This window comes from Corvus kubaryi, unplaced genomic scaffold (assembly GCF_017639235.1).
Source record: "Corvus kubaryi isolate FWS band 111438036 unplaced genomic scaffold, C.kubaryi_AGA036_p1.0 37236, whole genome shotgun sequence".
Classification (NCBI taxonomy): Eukaryota; Metazoa; Chordata; class Aves; order Passeriformes; family Corvidae; genus Corvus; species Corvus kubaryi.
In genome coordinates, this window is record NW_024581067.1 from 159,997 (window position 1) to 173,822 (window position 13,826).

Genomic DNA, 13,826 nt, shown 5'->3' on the forward strand with positions numbered 1-13,826 from the left:
AAATGACAAAATAGTAGAATAAATAACAGGAAACATAGAACTATGGAATGATTTGGGTTGGAAGGAACATTAAAGACTAGTTCCATCATCTAGTTTCACCTCTCTAAATCCTGAAATGAGCGGGTTTGCTCTTTATATCTGGTCCTGTTGCATTAATTACTTGCTAATTTAGACACAAACTGTATTTAGCCTGAAAGATGTGAGGCTCAAGGTTTTGAATCCCTTTTAGTGATGGAACAGGAGAGAGGAAAGGTGATGTTTCATTCTTAGGTTTGCTGCTCAGGAAGCAAAAGATAATGGAGCAAGGACTGGAAATGTCCAAACCAAGAATGAATGTGTGCTGGGAGTTATCAGATGATTAAATACCCACTGGAAAACAAAATAATCCCCAAAAATCTTTGGGCAATACATCTGGATGGAGACAAGTGTGTCTTTCAGAGGGTGGGGAAATGTGGCTGAGGGGCATCCACCTGTCAGATCAGAGCTGATGGACAATGCAAAAGAGTGAAGAGAATTTATGTGAGAGTGAGGATGAAATGTCAGCACTCATTTATTTTCAGGAAAGGTGTTTGTGATTACAGTAGGATACAGGATAAATGGCCTTCAGTGCAACTCAGGAATTAGTAGGAGGAATCTCACAATAGTGAAAATCTGGCATTTCAGATGAGATGGAAGTTATGTGGAATATGAACAATTCCAAAAGATCCCTGTACAATTGAAAATTAAGTTGCATATTCATCCTGGCTGCATCAAGATTGCTTTAGCAAAGGCCAGAAAGAGACAATGCAGAAAAGTAGAACTTTTTCCAAGGCAGATAGATCTTATTTTATATCTGCATGCTGTAAGTATGCATATACACACGTACTGCAAGTGTGTAGAGAGAAAATAAAAACAGCTAAGATGCAACCCAAATTTTAAATAAAAATGACATTAAAGAATAGAATTATATGTTTATAAATATACTAAGAAAATAACGGTATCGACATTCTTTTATAACTTCCCAAACACTTTGCATTTGTCTAAATTGTGAAGAATTCTCCAAAATTTAACTGCTAATATTTACAAAAGAGTTGTTTTTTGCTGGTTTCTTTCTTTTTTTCCCTAAAGATTTTTCAACTACATTAATTCTGCATTCAGAGTGGGTTTATTTGCAACATACTCTCTTTCTTTAAATCTCATGTGGGAGTCCAACAAAATTCAAATTACATTACAGTTGTTGTGTTACTTTTATGGTAGCTTAAATGACCTTTTCAAAGAAAGAGATGAAATTGGTTTGATATCACGTGGCATGAATAGATCCATGCTCTAATCCCCAGAGTATTTACATATCAATTTTTTAGTCATTTGCTGAGATATCTCCCAGGATATTAAACTTAGGACAGTTTGTCCTCTTTTTAACCATTTTTTGAAGACAAATAGTATCTATGCCCTTTTTCAATTCTCCAGGCTCATTTGTTTCCCATTACTTCTCACATATGATCATCAATAATTCAGAAATTGTATCAAAATAAATATCACCAAATCCTCTGACCTGAGTGAGTTTAATCTAACCACATATCCTTTGATCTGTGTTTTCCTTATTCTGTTGTAAAAAACCCCTAAGCTACTAAGAGGGTTCTGAATACATTTGACTTTTTTCAGCGTCCTTATTTTTTTTTCTCCTTTCTCCAAGCAGTGTGCCTGTGTTTTCCTTTTCCTTTCTTGCTTGCCTCTGTTGTTTCTTAGTATTTGTCCTTGGTTTTCTATTCCTTCTCTCCATTACATCATAGTCTTTCAGATTAAACCTAATGTGACTGTGCTGTAATCTTAGTTTTCATTCTTTGTCTTTTTAAGATCCCATTTAGATTTTGGAGCTGCTCATGTGTTCATTGTACAGCTCATTTTTTTTCTTACTGTATCTCTCTATCATCTATTTTCAATGGTTTTATCAAACTTCTGGACTGTATTCCCGATTAAAACCATCCAACTTTTCTTGCATGGACCATTATTGAAGGATTTTTTTTTTTTTTGGCAGTTGATTTTTTCTTCCAGTGTGTCTGCTTTTGTTCTCTCAGTGCATTTAAGGGCAGGAAAACCCTTCTGAATATTACTCCTTCTTTCTGTTTTTTCCTTTCCAATTTTGTGTCCTGAGCCACTCTTCCAAATGGGGTAACTGAAGTCTGTATGGATGAGCTGGAGGTTCACCTACAGCAGCCACTATCCCCTGGCCAGGAAAACTGTAATCCTTTTCTATCTGCATGTGTCATAAACCTTCACCTTCATTCCCCAAAAATTCCCAAACACTGTATTTCCTTCTAAAAATTCTTATAAGATTAATTTCTAATTACATCCTTACGTGGTATCATTTGTGGACCAATAATTATGAACCTTGTAGACTACCTGAGTATTTTTATATATATATATACACATATACATATACATATATATTTACATATATATACAGAACCATCTGGTACATCTATTTCTTAGTCTTCTTTTATCTGAAGCATCTTTGTTGCAATTCACTTTTAAATAAGATTGCCTGAGAGATGCCTTTCCCTTCATTTTAATCTAACTGCACATTAGCTAGGCTAGGAGTGGGAAAGGGAATTTCAAACAGCAGAGTAAATTCTGGAGTTACTGCCCTTTCAAAATTTTAGGATAACTTGAAACAAGCCATATTCAGAAGATTCTGAGCTATGTGGACTGAAATTTTCAAATTTTCCAGGCTAGGAAGCCACATGTCTTATCACTTAATGATCATTGCACTCAGAGAGGAAAATTGAGAACGCTTTTTTTTTTTTTGTCAAAAGCCGATGCCAACATTCATCTGATGCAGGAAATTAAATCCATTCTGGCCCTAGGATTCAGGAATATGTCAATAGCTAAAATGCTTTACAAGAACAGCATTATAAGTTCATGTGCACAGCATGTGATGGGTTTTGCCTTATATACATATGCTCGTGGCAGAATACAGTGAAGAAATATGGCAGTGACACAGCAGTAGCAGTGTCTGGGTCCAGTTTCTGATTTTTTTTCCTTTCTTTTTCCCCCCAGGAAATGGAATGTGGCATCTGATATAATGCATGCAAATTATACCCTCAAACCATATTGTCTGGTTCCTCTGCTCCTGCAATAAAAATTTGCTAAAGAAAGATTAACTTCCAATCTGCTTTGGTACAACAGGCAATTACATTCAAGTTACATTAAGAATTGAATGTGTAGGAGTATGATAAGATTTAATGACCTACAGCTTATAATTAAAAGGAAAAAATAAAGGAGCATCTCTACATGCTCTTTATTCTCAAAGGTAGTTATCCAACAGCACTTAATTCCATCCCATGCTACTTACCAAGACAAATGTTTGTTATCTTTGCATTCAAATCATCCAGCTTTCTCAGGCATGCAGAGAGCAGCTCTTCACTCCTTATCCCCAGTGCCTTTGCCTACACACTGCATGCTCCACAAAAGCTTCCAGCTTCATTTTGAGAGGAAAACCTTATTTGACTCTTCACCACTTGTAGAAGGGATTTTTTTTTTCTCTGTGGCTGTGTGAACTGTGATTTTGGGGTTTTTTAAATTTATTTTGTTTTTAAGGAGGAATTCAGCGGAGAGATCCAAGTGCCTAAGCTTTTTTAGCTGCTGTGGAATATCAGGTACCTTGCACAGGAAGGAACAGGGGGTAAGCCTCAGGCAAACCATGGCGCTGAGGAGCAGAAGGTGAAGTTCAAGCAAAACATGCTAGATAATCTAAAATAAAATTTCATCCCTATACCTAGAGGGCACTGTCTTCCCCAAAACATAGTTTTTGTCAGATTTTCAGTGTCATCAGTAGCACCAGCTGTACATGCTGACAATTTTTACCTCTATAAACAAGCAAACAAGAAAAATGAGACAAAGTTCCTGTCCCATTTCCTGCATTTCTGTTTTTTAATTCCGACCTCAGTTAGAATGAAAAAGGTGGAAAAAGGCTTTGTGTCATTTTGGTCATGTCTGGCATAAGCTTATATCTCCTTTTGGGGGAAAATAATGAGCACTGGAAGTGGGGGGAGGGAGAGATCAATGTTTACAGAAGACTGAGGTAAATCTTGGAAAATTTCCTGGATGTGTGTCAGTTCTCAGCCCCCGCAGTTAACCTGGCAGCCAACATGTGGACAACACCTTGAAAAACAGTCTGGGGAAGGATTTTCAGGTCCATTTAAAATGGCCATTTGCTTATTTTACACTTGCAAGTTTTTTTTTTAGTAGCTATGTTTCCAGTCTTTCCTTGAGGTCCTGGCTGTTTATGTGATGAACCTGCTTTCATTTTAGTTCTATCTTCTTAAACCCCGTGATTTTCACACACATAAGTTAATCACTTTTACTAAAGAGGAACATTGAAAGTCAAGGGAAAGCTCTTTGGCCTATAATCCAAGATAAATGAGATCTTCCAGGGAAATGTTAGAGGTCAGCTGTGACAATGTACTAGGCAAAACAGCATATTAATTCCTAGCCTTTATTTCAGAAATGATTGAATTATTTTGATTAGTTTTCTCTGGTAAAGCACAGTTTTGAAAAGTCATGTTAAATATCTCGACGTAAACTGGAGGGAAAAGAAAAAGACCTGTAAACTAGAATCTGTAAGTACAAGCTTGCGTGTAAAGCAACCTTGATTTTGAAACTTTGCGTTGTTATTTAAATACGAATAAATTTTTGGACATGAGTCCCTTTCTGGTGTCTTCTAGTTCTTTTTTTCCTTTTTATTTGAACCAGTGTCATGTATTTATTTCGATTCCTAGGCCTAGGAAAATAAAAATCTTTTTGCTCTCTGTTTTAAATAAAGAAGTCAGAATCCTGTGATGTTCATGTGATTATGTAAAGATATTTTGAGAAGAAATTTTTTCAGAAGGGATTTAAAATAAAATTGTAGTGAATGTAGTAGCAGCAGTTACTAGAATAATCTACTTCAGATTTACCAGACCATTTAGAAAGACATTGCAGGAGTCTGAGGGACTGGGTGTTTTCTTGATTCAGATAGTGCCTGAGACTCTTGCACCCCTTTGCTATTTGCTAATGAATGAAGATGGGATACCAAGTCAGAGAGATTGACTACTTACAGCTCTCCAGTAGGAAAAGAGGGACCTCTTTGCTCATCCCTTTCTCAGTTTTCTAATAGGAAGATGAAAGAAAATGGAAAAGCATCAATATTGTGAAACTGGAACATTTTCCTTTTTTTTTTTCTTGTACTACTGTTCTAGGGAACCAGAGGGTATCTTGAATTGGAATTTTATTTTCGTTCCTGTCCCCTGCCCCCCCCCACCCCCTTAAAAAAAAAAGAATACCTTTGAAACACTTACATGAAGTTAAAATTATCAGAGGAGAACTGATATCATGTACATGACCACGTACTTTTACAAGTGCAGAATGCTTGTAAAATTAAATAACTGTACTAATTAAAGGTGATTTACAGACATGCAGTTAATACCATAGATTTGAAGACTAGCATATACTTCAAGCTCTTATCTCCCAAAAATACTGTTGTGTATTTTTATGAAATTTTTCTTTTTGCTTTGGTTATATTTTTTCACACTCTATGCAGAAGGCGATATGTTCATGACCTTGTTTGTTGCTGTTATTTGTGTAAACATTTGGTGATCTACAAGCATCAAACTACTGAAGTATATTGCAAAATAAGGATCTGTTTCTTACTATAATTTATTGCAATCTGTTAAACTGCTTTTTTTGTTTTTTAAATATTCTTTGATTCAGCTGCTAATTTATTTGTCATGTTTATTTCTTCTGTTCCCTCCCTGACATTGTCAGCTAGGTAGTGCTCTACTCTGTATATCTTTTGTTTGTTCAGTCCACATTGGGCACAGGTGATAAGTGACAATTTTTTCCTGTGAGATCTAGGACTGGGATTTGAGAGGTGGCTTACCACCTCTCTGTCAGTGCTGATCAGCACCTGAGGCTTGTCCTCATCTTCATAGCCGTTACTGTCCTGAATCCAGAAATGCTGCCTTCTGCTAATGATAACGTTCTGGCAAAATCAAAACTCCCTAAAAGTGCTGTGATTTAAAATGCAGTAGTCCTGATCTGTCATCTGTGTACTTCTGTCACTAAATCATGCAGGTATATAACTTTTTCAGCCCCATCCCACTTAGCCTGAACACATGGTAACAAAACTTCTTGTAACCAACCTTTCAGGATTTGCAGAGAGTGAAAGCACGAAATACTACCCAAGCTGAAATTCACAGGACTGGAAGTAATTTAATTCCACTTGGAACTCCAAATTATGGGTTAAGGGGCATAAAAGTAAAGCATTGTCTTCTGTCTAAAGTAGGTATTGGAAGCTCCTTGACCATCCAGAAAGAGACTATTAAGAGGTACAATCATTTGAGCCACAGGCATCATAAATAGCCAGGGGTTCCTGAGGAGCTGGGGAACGCCACACTTTCTGATGGGCAGAGATCTTTGCCTGTTGAGGCTGTTGAAAATGAGATGGGGCTTGAAAGGAGTGGTCAGGAGCTGAGACAGGTGTCAATAAAGCAAGACTTGAATAAAAGCTTTAGGTTCAAACTTCACGTGGGGACAAATCAAAGCTGAATCTGATTACTTGAATCCCAGCTCAGATTTCCCTGACTAAAAGGAGCAGGGAAGGGCATGACTTGGGGCTAACCATACTGAAAGTGTTTCTTTGTTATCTCAATGATATATGTGCATAGGAGTAGATAATTACCTCACATGCTGTCATTTAATTTAGCAATTTAGCTGAGAACAAAGCTGCTGATACCTTGATGAGGAACAAAAAAGAACCCCAAAAAACCAGAACCAAAAAAGCACAAGGCCCCTGAAGTCAATAGAAGTTAGTCAACATGAATCAGTGAAGAGAGACTATGTTAAATGACAGTGAGAAAATATCTGAGATACTGACTTTTTATATTTTCCTCCCCTCTGATACTTTTTTCTTCTTACATCTTTGTCATGCTGCTCTGTCACCACCTTGCAGTTGAATGCTGCCAGTGTGGTGTCATTACCTTTTCTAGCTCCATTCTCATTCTCAAATCCTTCCCTTTATTCCTGTTGTTCCAGGGAATTTCAAAATTACTGCCAAAAAATTAGAATCTAGCTGTTTGACTTGTGAAACATTTAGAAAGAAAGGCATTAGAAACTGTTAAGAAATAAAAAATGGGGAAAAAATAACCCCAGACATGGTTTACTCTTGTGCAGAGTGAAAAGGTATGTTTGAAAATACGTGACATAATTATACTCTTGTTGTTCTAAACAGACATGATTACTAGAAAAAAAAAATCTGCATTTCTCTCAAAAGCCTCAGAGAGAATTCTATAAAGGTATGAGGTGTTTAGATTTTTGTCATATTTGGATGATAGATTTAAACACATGAACTCTTAGAAAAAAGCAAACACTTTTGTGGGAAAAGAAATTGCATAGCTAAAATGGAACGTTTTGGGGTTCACAGAATCACTTCTATCAATGCAAAAATAAAATGTGTATTCTTGCCCCCTCTACAGTAAAGGAGAGAGTTCTCTACAGATTTTAAAAAATGTAAGTGACTTATTTTCCTCCTTAGTTATTACAGCTTTAAGTGAAAGTGATACCAGTGGTAAGCCTTGTGCCTGGGAGCACTGGGTATGCAATGCAGGTTGCCAGGATTCCACAATTTTCCAATTCTATGCCTCCACGGTCCTGTGATTCTATGATGCCATTACTCTATGATTCAATGATTCCATTATTCCATAACACTCTTACTCTACGCCTCTATTAATCTATGTCACTGAATCCCTGATTCTGTGATTCAATTATTCAATTATTCTATCATTCTATGTCCTGGGTTGCAGTGTATTCTATTACCATCCTCATGAGCTGTTGAAATCAGGTGGGGCAGTGTTTCCTTGCCTCCTCCCCCCAGACTATCTTTCTGTTAATGGCCCATCATTGTCCTGCCGCCTGACTCAGAGATAACTCCCTCTGGACTATCTTCTGTTAATGAGCCTCATCAACACTTGGCCTCATGACTCATTATCCCATTGTGAGATGCTCCACCCAGAGGGAGGAACCAAGCATCCCATCGTGGATATAACCTGAGGTGCTGAACACCAGAGACAACTCTTCCACTGGATTTCCAGGGGACAGGAACTACACAGCCACCACTGGACCTTCTGAGGAAGAGCAGACCCTTTTTTCTACAGGATCACCACTTCAGAGGACTGCAGCCACCATTCTACCAGAGTGCTGCCACCACCCTGACTAACAGGGACTCAGGTTGTATCTTGACTCTGTCAGTTTGAACCAGTGTTTTATTTTAGTTTTTTTCCTTTCCTTTAATTTCCCCATTAAATTGTTATTCTGACTTGGTGCCTCCCACTGGTTTGTTTTCAAACTAGTACATTCTGTGATACTATTATTCTGCTATTCTATGACCCTCTGAAACAACGATTCTGAGTCCACAATTCCATGATTCTGAAATACTATAATTCTACGATTCCCTGATTCTATTATTTAATTATTCAATTTTTCTATGATCCCATGATTGTATGCTTTTTTTGAGTCTGTGATGCATTGATTCCATGACTTTGTAATAAATGAGGGCCAGTTATCGGCAACGGTGACTAACTGGTAACTTATTAAGAGAACAAAACAAAGAGATGAGGTGGAAGAACCAGGAGGGGGAGTAGCCCTCTCCTCTTAACCCAGAGGTGGGAGGACCTTGCTGTGGTAGGCTTCAATCACAGGAGGACTTTATTGTGAGAAACTCGAAGCCACAGGAGGACCAGTTCTCAGGCGAACACCGCCTTTTATGCTCTCTTTCAGTCCTTCTGATTGGTCAGTCCATGGGGTTGCTGCGTAGCGACTCAGTTCATTGGCTTAGATTTCCCACTTCTCAGGTGGTGATTGGCTCGTTGCTGAGTCCTGCCCTCTCCCCTCACGATGCGTCGAGTGATTGGTGCAAGGTCCGGCTTGGAGGGAGGCTGGTGATTGGTGGGTGCAGCTGCCTCTCTCAAGGCTGATGTCATCCCCATGGGGCTTAGGGACCTTCAATCTCTACATGACCACCTCCTGGCCTCCTTATATTAACGGCAGTCCTCCAAACAAAGGGCTTCTAACTCCATTCAACAGTTTAAACAGCATAACTTCATACAACCCAAATCATAACATGCAACCGTCTTACCTAACACCCGTACAACCCGAATTAGGACGGACAAAACCGCCTAAACTGGAATAACTCCTATAACAACTCTCTGAATCCTTGATTCTATGATTTATTATTGAATTATTCTGTTTATCTGAGTGTAGGTGTCCGGGCTTCTATGATGCAATTTTTCTATGATTTCATGATTCTTTTATTTCCTTACTATTTGATGCAATGATTCTGTGACTGTATGATTTCACGGTTCTGTGAATCACTGATTATATGATTCATGATTCCTTGATTCTTTGATACTATGATTCTGTGATTCTGTGAATCCATGTCTAGATGTTACAATGAAGCCATGACTCTATGACCCTATAATTCCCTGATTCTATGATTTGCTGCATCTATGATTTTATTTTTCCATGATTCCATCATTCCATATATCTATGATTCAATGATTCCATGTTTTTATGACTCTACAATTCCCTGATTCTATATTCAAATACTCTCTGATTTCATTGTTGTGGGATTCCATGACTCTCTGATGCAATTGTAATGATCCCATGAATCTTTAATTCCATCACTCTGTAATACAATGGTTCTTTGATTTCCTGACTTAATGATGCAAATATTCCCTGATTCTATGATTGCATGAGTATGTGGCTCAGTGATTCCATGATTTTATCATTCTTTGACTAAATGATTCCACAATCCCTTGATAACATGATTCTATGATTCCTTGATTTTATGATTTCATGCTTCTGTGACTCTTACGATTCCCAGAGTCTATGACTCCAAGATTCTCTGATTCCATCATTTCTTAGCTGATTCTGTTTCAGCACTTACTTTGCCCTATAAATCCTGCATTTTTTTTAAGTCAAAGCCCATGTTTTTCACAAGGCTTTTCCTTCACATTAAAAAGTTGTTCTGAAAAGAGAAATGTCGTTAGAAAGAATGTACATAATTTTATTTTTTTCAAGTGAAATCTGCTTCTGAGCTGCTGCTGTCTCTGAGCAACTCTTAAGAATTAACAAACCTGATGACACTCCTTGTAACATGCAGGGGAAATTTCAGTTCAAGCAAAGTTGAGAAATAGTGTTAGCTCACTTTGATGGCTACGTCCTGAAAGGTGATATTGGGTTTTGAAAAATTTATGTGCCACTTTGATGTTGCAATACTGGCAAGATGGGGGAGAAATAATGAAACCACCTTTTCTTCAGCACCTGGCATTTGGTTCCAGGGGTTGGGGGTCAGGGTGTGAGCGTGGAGGATGTGAAGAATCCATGGTCAGAAAAGAGAGTTCAAAATGTCTTATAGAAACATTGCCACTCTGTGGGGAGCCCAAAGGTAAAGAAGTAAAGGTGGTGTCTGAACAGTGTCCTTGGAAATCTCAGTTCTGGAAGTGGAGGAAGCAGGAACTAGTAAGGACTAAATAGAAAGACAATTTTTATCTTGTTCCCATTTTTAATATACAAATATTCTCCTAAAGCACATGGACTGCCTGGGTAGAGTCCTAAAGGGTCAGATAAGGCTGTGCAGAGTGGACTCCTCAGAATCAGAAAAGGACATGGAGGCTCATTAAAAATGCAATGTCTTCTGAACCAAATAGTGACAGATTTCTTGTTGGTGAATTGTGTTCAGTTACCTTAAAGGATGTCAACCAACCAGAAGATACTGAAGTATTGCAAACCTTAGCTTAAGGACTTTTAAAAGAAGAAATTAAAAAGAAATCCATCTCATGATTGTAGATGACCTTTAGATCTGTGTAAAAGTTGATCTGAAGTTGTCATGATTAGTTATGTAGAATGCACACGTTTTTAACAAAACAGAGGTACACACTTTTGCAACAGAGTGAGGATAACTGTAAAAAATGTACAAATGTGGGTGTTAAATATCTGTAAGTGACTAGACTGAAGGGTTTTCATCTATCATTTATTGAAAGAAATAATAGTGGCAGTTATTTTACTCTACATTTGAAATGTATTCTTTTCCTTAACAATTTTCACTTTTCAAATCGTTCATGGAGGATGTCATCACACTGATTATAAAGAGTTCATACACAGGATCCCTCAGGATGCTTTTGTGGCTCACAGAAACCACATTTACTTGTGGACATGCATGATATCTGAGAAATACATAGATATTTGGCATGTTATAATGAATTCTAGAGTGTATTACTGTTCTAAAGGAAATTCAAGGTGTTAAAGGCTGCATTTTACACCACCTCATGCCATAATAACACACTTCAACCTGATGTCCTTGGTGTCATATTCCCTGTAAATGGTGATCTGATCCTGACTTCAAACCTAAGCTCTGCTCTGCCAGCTTCTTTCCTGATTGTTCCTCTGAAGTTTTTCTTGCATAATTTTATGTATTTTACTGGATTGTCTTTTTCAAACCTGTTTTATGAGGTTGCTATCATGCACATTTAAATTCTCTTTGAAAAACTGCTTGGGACAAGAAAAAATTAAAATTAATTAAGATAAATTTAAAAAGACAATTAGTTTAATCAATCTCTCCCTTACTGGCCAAAAAGCAGGAGGAAAGTAGTTAAGTCCAACAATGCCATTATAAAACTGGTTTAAGAGCCAATTTCAGCTTCCACTGACTGGAATAGGAATGGAAGAGGAAACTCAGTCCCTGCTTACTGCTTTCTGTTGAGTTCCACCAGCCATTCAGGCACTAATAACATTAGGTCAGTGACAACATTTTTGTGAGATGCGCTTTGACACACGGAGGAAAAAGGAACATCTTCATAACATTAGAGAGTCATAGCTAGTAAGAGCCAATTTTGCCCATTAATAACATTGAACAAGTGAAGATAAATGAGGTGTAATGCATAGCTCTGAAGCATTAAAAAATGTTGTAATGCTCACATTTAATTATAATTTATCTACATTCTTTTCTCTTTAGATACCTGACAAGACACCGTTTCATTTTCCTAACATTTGCTACAACAGCTAGCTTTTTATTTCCTGCAATAATTTCATCACTGCACTTCAAAAGCACTTCTATTCCTTTCGGACCCAAGACAAATATGTTTGTTGACTTTCAAGCTGTTAAAATTAGCCGTAGCTGTGAATTAATATTCATTTGGAGCCGTGACTCCGTTTCATCTATCTGAGTCTAGGCAGGCACAGTCTAATGTATCGTCTAACTTTTATGTAAATAAATATGCCTCCCGCCTGCAGAGTTTGATGGCAGCTGCAGACCTTCCTGAACTTTGTGGAGTTCTCCTAATGCAGCAGCATCCTCCCCCTCCTGTCCTCTGACTGCATGAATAGCCCTTGTTACAATATATATCAGCAGCTTTGTTTAGCACAGGCTGGGTTCAGCTCTCCAACACTTTCACATCACATCTCAGAGAGGCCCTTAGAAATACTTCAAAAGCTCTGGTTTTCTAAAAGGTTGTGGGTTTATTTTTTCTCCACATTTTTTGCTATGTCTGATGCTGGCATATAAGTCTTTCAAAAGGCAATTATGTTTGTTTTTTTTTCCCCTGTTTTATCCTGTGTGTCTCTAGTTGTGTGATTTTCCTGCCATTTACCTCTCCTTCATAGCTCTGCCACTTTCATCCTTCATACATGAGTAAGAAGGAATTGGTTGGAAAGGATTATTACCCAGTCTTTTCCCTGAAGATGTGATGATGGAGTTAATGTAAAGTAACATTACTTTCAAACTTTTGAGATCCACTGGGAATATCAAAGTTTTTCCTGTAGAACTGCTGCAACCAAAAACCTCAAAAGAAATGTGAAATTGCATTGGGTCCTCCTTTTTTTTGTTATCATCTTTTCTCAGGACAGACCTAGTATTTTAATTTAAATGCTGATGTGGCTTTGTTCAGTAATGATATTCCTTAGAATTCATGTGTGATGTTCCTTAGAATTCAAAATGTGTATTTTAAAGTTACATCTCCTTGTGTATTAGCTTGAGTAGAAATATCCCTTCACAATGTTGTTCCTTATATTTGTTTTCTTTCACTGTGAATCTGAAACTGAAAATGCTTTGCTGATATTTGTTCAGAAGTATTGTTATTGTATAACAGCTATTGTCTGATGGTGGTTTAAAGAATGAAAAACCTAGGAATGGTTTTGAGCATTGGAGAGCTGGTTTAGGGAAGCTCAGTTTTGTATCAGCTGGTAATCTGGCCCTTTATATTTTTCCCCTACACCTCTATGATTGCTCCTGGTTACAAAATGCATTTGTGCAAATAACATCTGTCTTTACTCTAACAGATTAGGTTTCTGCTTTCATGGATTTGCTAATCTGTACCAGTTATCATTCCACACACTGAATTCAGTGATAAAATTCTCAGATTTGGTACCTGTCTTGGTTCAACCCTTGCCAACTCCCAGCCCCAGGGAGCCACTCACTCACTCCCCCACCAGAGGGGTTGGGGAGAGAATTGGGAGGGTAAAGGCTGGAGAATTTATGGATTGAGATAAGGAAAGTTTAATAGGGAAAGCAAAAGCCTGTGCACTGGGAAAAAAAAACCCCAAGGAATCAATTCCCTGTTTCCCATGGGCAAGCAGGTGTTCAGCACCTGCAACAGAGCAGGGTCCCATCACTGTATCTATCTTTGAATTGGGAAGACAAACACTTTTATTCCAAATGTCCCCTTCCTCCTTCTCCCCCCCTTTGTATACTGAGCATGATTTCACATGGTCTGGGACAACCCTTGGGTCAGTTTGGGTCACCTGTCCTGGTTGTGTCC